Raw genomic sequence first — 6,255 nt, 5'->3', positions numbered from 1 at the left:
GGAACAGCTTCCTGCTGCCAAAGATCTTAGGCTTCTGTTTGCTTTCATCACTCATGCAACCTTTGTCATCTTTGTCCTGGGAAAATCAGAGATGCAGCATATGCTGAAGAAAATCTGGGAGCAGAGCTCATGTCCTCATGGTGTTATATACCATACATGGGACCTGAGAGAGGCAACTGTACAATGTGCTGAAGCAGAAAAGAAGATCACAGCTGCCCTTATATGTGGGGAGAAAACCGGCAGTGACAGCTCTTACAGGACTGTGCATATACTCATAAAGCTAGAATATGAAACTAACGATCTCTGTGAATAAAACAACAGCACAACAGCAACAACAGCTTGAGAGACGGGTATGCTTCCAAGTTCCACTCATATAGAAATACATCAGCAGCGTCTTTCTAAGCTTTGTGGTTCAAACCTTCCCATCCTGTAATCTGCTGCGAGGAATAACAAGCAGAATGTAACAGATTCAGCCTTCATAAACACAAACACACACCACACACACAGTGAGGCAACCGCCTGTTCTGCAGCGCTCTATTGTGTGTGTACACCTAGACTCACTGTTAAAGGTTCGCTTTCATTGGCATATAATACAGGACTGCACAGTGACATTCAAGTATATACTGCAAAAGTAGCACAAAAGGAAAAAATAACATGTAAGACTAAATTGTCATATATATATGGAGGAATTATACGGAGGAATAGAGAGATTTTATGTTTTCCTGTCATTATGGAAAATTGGCTTCTTTTTTTTTTTTTTTTTTTTTTTTCAGATTTAGCCAGCTTAGTGTGGACATGGTCTGACAGTCTGCCTGATTGACAGGTAATATATAACTTAAATTATATGTGAACTCTCAAACTCAAGCAAGTTTCATGCCTTTGTGAGTTGATTTTCACACCGTATTAACATAAAGAGAAAACAAAGGCAGTCTGGAGGCCGGAAAAAAACACTCAAAACTAAATTATGGCAGTTTGTTGTAGTAAATAGACTGAAAATGCAAAAAAAAACACCAGCATAGACCTTGTTATGTTATGTAAACTGTAATTTCCGGCTGACATTCTTTATGGCTTTCTGTCAGCTGAAGAGTCGGTGAAGAGCAGTTTGGCTCCTGTGTGCGAGCTGCTTTTGGATGTGTGCCTGGTGAAGGCGACCTGAACAGAATATATAGCATGCTGTATAAATCTGTTCAAAGACGGAGGTGACAGCAGCATGTGTGTGTCGCCAACAACCAGCGAGTAACTGACTGCAGTACAATGAGCTGCAGTTTCTGCTTGTTGCTGTCAAAACGCTGTTGTTATTCTGCAGCTCCAGCCTGCGACTTACTCGCCCAGGCTGAATGGGTTTATGTAAATATAACAACAGGTATTTAATGAAGTCACTGAGCCTCAGACAGACTGCAGAGTGGAAAAAATAATTCGCTTCACAGCCAGAAGGATGATGATAAAAAATATGCAGAGTGAGGGACAAGCTGTTATACTGAAGGAGTGAAAACAACAGGAAGGATGAGGTGAAAACTAAGCTTAGAAAACATATGATTTTGATATCACATCAAACTCCAAGAGGGTAGGAGGGATTAGTATGACTCAAACAATGTAACTTGCAAGGCACAACATACATACTTTGATCATTTCCCAAGTACATCAATGAGATGTGTAGCTGTGCACATGCTACATAACTCACAATTTGCTCCAACTGTTAAAATCCAAAAACAGAACAAAAACATATCCACTCAATTATATGAGCATGTGTGAACATGGATTTATGAAGTCACAGCATAACATGAATCAGGAAGAGAACAAGTAAAAGTTTTAGAATGAAATCACAGATAATGCTCAGTTCAGGGTCAGCGCTAATAAATAATTACTATCGTGAAAACTTTGAAAAGTTCAACAAAGGTCATCCCCTTTTGCAGGCAAAAATCTGTATCATTGGTTTTTTGAAATTCATATATTAATATTAATAATATATGTTCATTTGAAAGTCATTGGAGAAAGCCTTCAAGCCAGTGAGTGGGTGGGCTGGTGTCCGTTTGCAGTGAGTGAGAGGCAACGCAAAGAAACTTTGAAGGACAGACTGTGTTTTCTAAGCAGTGGTGTAAAGGAATACAGGTCACACCATTTAGCATCCAAGCTGAACGTTCATGACATCTGCAGATACATGTTTGGCTGAGCAGCTAATTAGCTAAACTGATGTTAGCAGTGCACATTTGCCCCGATGAATGTTCATCAGGAGCTCGCTCAGCAAGCAAAGATATGTGTGCCCATGTGTGTCCTGCAATAGATAAAGGAACCATTAGCTTAGAAGCTAACATATGTGGCGATTAAGCGTCTGATGCTTCTTTGTGTTGTGTCTCCGGCTGCTGGTTGGCTGTCAGTGTCACCTGTTTCATGCAAAATGCTAATTTATTTGTTCTCTGTCAGTGTGGACAGAAAAACAATGGTGCAATGTCATAAAACCAAAAAAATAAAATAAATAAATAATAATGGTCGCCAGCGGATGTGTTACATCACCTAAAAACACCCTTGTAAAACAGCTCCAATCTGCCTTTTTAAACGCAGAGGCATGTTAAAGGATTTGACCCGAATACGTCCACCCGGGTCCCCGGTGACCCGATCCTGCTGCTGCTTCACTGCCACGGCAGCAATTTTCCATTAACATGTGACAGCGTGGCCTTTAATAGCAGCGAGGGCCTGTGGAGAAGCAGGTTAGCTGTAATTATTCAGCTGATGAGGTTATGAGCAGAACGGGCCTGTCAGACCTCTCCTGGCTCCATGAACTGAAGGAATCACAAGCCAGGAGAAGTGTTAGGTTATTAGTCGGACTGGCAGCAGGAGTCTCCCTGGGGAGGGAAACTGCATTTTCACCAAGAGTCATTTCATGTTTCATTTGAGGACTCCTTCACTCTTATCTCTAACATGCAACTAATACTTCTATTAGCCCAGTTAACACACATGCTAATCAGCTGCTTTTCATCCTGACCTATTTCAGGAAAACATATTTTCCAGATATTAAAGATAAAAGTTGGTGCTGAAGAGGGCAAATGGTTTTATTGTTCAGTCAGGGCAGGATTTAATTAGCATTTTTTGTTCCAGTTTTTGTCTCCAGCTTGCATCTTTTCCATTTCATGGCGCCTAATGTTCATATCGCACATCATGAAAAGGAGTGGGTGCAATTTGCTGGGTCATAATATTATGGAGGTCAGTGTGGAGCTGCATGTGTTAGAAATGGAATTTAAATGACAGTGGGCCTCTCTCCCTTTGTAAAACTGACTCAACACAGAACATTTCACATGCAGCTCCAGTCTCTCAGTAATTGTGAAGATTAGCTTCCATTCACTTCTGATTGTCTCTGCATCTGTTTAGAGCCTGAGATGTCAAAGTTTCAATCACACATCTTTTTAAAACAGCACTCACAACGAAGAGCAGACAGTGACTGGAAATGTTCTTTTCACTCGAAACGTGTGCTTGCCTGTGACTTCAGGCTACTTTCATTTAATTCCATGTCTTGGTGCTTGAACTGATTGCGAGAAAGCACACTGTTGTAGATTTCCGTGATCATCAAAACACATGCAGCAAGTCAGATTTATAAAGCAAGAAACAGAACAAGGGCAAGCCTTTCCTTGACGTTATCTTAATTTTTTCATAAAACTCAATCTCTGATATTCCTTTTGCTTTCATAACTGCAAATGATGAAAGCAGAGGAGAATCTGACGCCAGGCCAGCCAGAAAGGACGTTAATTAAAGGAGCAATGAGACTTCAACATCTGGAATGGATCCGCACAACATTCAGATCCATTCCAGATCTTCAAGCACTGCTCTTCACCCCTTTACCAGCTCCACCAGTATGTAGACTCTCTCAGGGGGATATTTCTGCACAGCTCATGGCATCACTGCCCCCTTAAGATAATGACTTCAACTTTCCAATTGTTGTCCAAGAGTTAATGACAGCTGCAAAACGTTTTTTGCAGACGGTGGTGAAATTGCAGCTCCAGGAAGATTTTTAACAATGAAGGAATGAGTGTGTTTGTCAATACCTGCTAAAACAGGATACTATGAAAAAAAAAGACCCCAGAAAAAATTAATTATGTAGGTTACTGAATCTGATTCTGTCTCTGTGTGTGTATTTGAAAGATCTTGATGTTCAACTGGTGAAACTGGCATTTGGGAAAACGTTCTTTCAATTGATTTACTGTCATTGTGTCTGGCAGCTGTGTCTTCCATGAGTTTCCCAGTCATCAAGACATGAATTCAATAGAATTACAGAACAAGTAGCTTTCCAATTATAAAATATTAAAATAAAAAAGAAAGTCATTGAAAAAGGAGGAAATGCTGCAGATATATAATTCAATATCAAAGTATAAATATCTAAATACTGTAGTAAATGTAATCAAAAATAGATTCAACAGATCGATAGAGTATTGTCTGGGTAACAGTGAGCATTAGTGCTTTGTAAAGTAAGCACATTTGTTCACATTTGTCCAATGTATGGAAGTCTGGAGCTGCACATACGAGTATTCATGACTGGATGTTTCAAAGCGAAAAGCTCTCTTTTCTCCATGTTAAGATATTTGGTGAAATAAAACTTTACATTTCCAGAGGACTATTATGGAAAGTATGTTATTTGACTGCAAAGACATCAAGGTTAGAGCAATTTCTGCAGTGGCTTCCACTGTTTGTTTGACCTTGGGTCAGGGTATTGGATTTGCCACTCAGGTTGATGAGTCACTCTATCAATAAAAAAAGTGAGAGTGGTGAATGATCTTTGGGCCTCAGCAGCTGCTGTGCTTTATGGGGAAGTGTTAGCTTGCTGTGCAGGTTTCATCCCCAGACTGAGCAGAGATGATGAGTTTGTTTGACCTCGCTTTTATCAGATTTCCAATAAGTTGTCTGTGCTCATATACTGGTGCTGAGTCAAGGACCTCAGTGGCCAATTACACAGTGCTGAAGTGGACACTCCGTGGGTGTAGCATGTATGATGATTCCGAAAATAGAATAGATCTTTGTTTCATTACTGTGTAAATGTTTCAGCTGTGGATGACATTTACCTTCAGCTCTGACAACCGCAGCTCAATTTCAGTTTCGACTGGAATCTTCATGGATTTGCTCTATTTTCACAAGTGTTTATAACCCTGACTGTGGACTTTAGTTACTTTAACTGTTAGCCAACTTTTTTCATGTGACACGCATGAACATGTAACTATTACTAAACTTTAGTACCTATTACTAAACTGAACATGTAACTATTACTAAACTTTAGTACCTATTACTAAACTGAACATGTAACTATTACTAAACTTTAGTAATGGCACAGCCTGTGTTGTGTTGAATGAAATGTACTACTTTGGATTTGTGTCAATGTGGTGTGCAAAGGATCGAAGGCTTTTTGCAACTCATTCACTATTGCCATACATTCACCTTTAACAAAACGTTAGGGTGTTGATGCCTCCACCAACTCAGAGACTTGACTTCAGCCCCCAGCGGTGTCCCCAGCATGGTCACTCAATAAAATCAAGTTGTGGTGTTTTGCAGTCAGAGGGGTGGCGACTACCTTGGGCTGGTGGAGACAATCGTTCAGTGGGAATGGAATGGGGCAAAGAAGAACCTACTCGCTTTGTTCAAGTTAAACTCTTGACAAATGAAAATAAGCACACAAGTACATCCAGATGGGGATGTCAGCTTCACAGGAATTTGGTCGAAAATGTAGAAATGAGAAGAAACCTGTCATTTTGCAGCTTTATTGCTCAGTAGAAATATATATGTATATATGAACTTCAAAGACAGTTATGTACAAGAGTTAGTTCCTTCGATAAAAGGCATATCCTTGCAATGCATCTGCACATTGTGCAGGAATAACCGTTTCAAAGAGGTTTGGAATTTTTCCAGTCTTCAGAGTTATAATTTGCAAAAAAAGTCCCACATATGTCACCATATGCTGTTTTGGTACCTTGGATGAAAGCATGTGGAGCAGGTATTTCCCATTGTTGGAACTGTTAAGGCAACAATTGAAGACAAGGTGAAAAGAGGCAAAAGATCAGACAATCCATTGAATCCAGCAGAGTTTGTCTTTGACAGATTTAAACTGGCAATGAAAGACAGGAGCAGCTTTGCAAATTTTCCACTCTTGGAAATTCTTGAGGTCCAAGCTTCAGTCTGTAAGAACTCCACAGGACAATCCGGTTTCACTGGGGTTCTCCCATCTGGGGAAGAACTGAATACAGACAGTTTTAATCAGTATTTGAACTTCAGCTGACAGTA

General features: G+C 40.1%; 1 protein-coding gene across 1 annotated transcript in view; it reads right to left on the bottom strand.

The window, feature by feature from the left end:
- Positions 1-5,720: 5,720 nt before the first annotated feature.
- Positions 5,721-6,255, bottom strand: part of LOC143333312 (polypeptide N-acetylgalactosaminyltransferase 10-like) — a 62,662-nt gene continuing 62,127 nt past the window's right edge. Inside the window, exon 14 of the mRNA XM_076751373.1 lies at positions 5,721-6,208. The gene's annotated coding sequence lies outside the window, so the exon portion shown is untranslated. The remainder of the gene's footprint in view (positions 6,209-6,255) is intronic.

Source organism: Chaetodon auriga, chromosome 15 (assembly GCF_051107435.1).
Source record: "Chaetodon auriga isolate fChaAug3 chromosome 15, fChaAug3.hap1, whole genome shotgun sequence".
Lineage (NCBI taxonomy): Eukaryota > Metazoa > Chordata > Actinopteri > Chaetodontiformes > Chaetodontidae > Chaetodon > Chaetodon auriga.
This window is presented reverse-complemented; position numbering and strand designations above follow the sequence as displayed.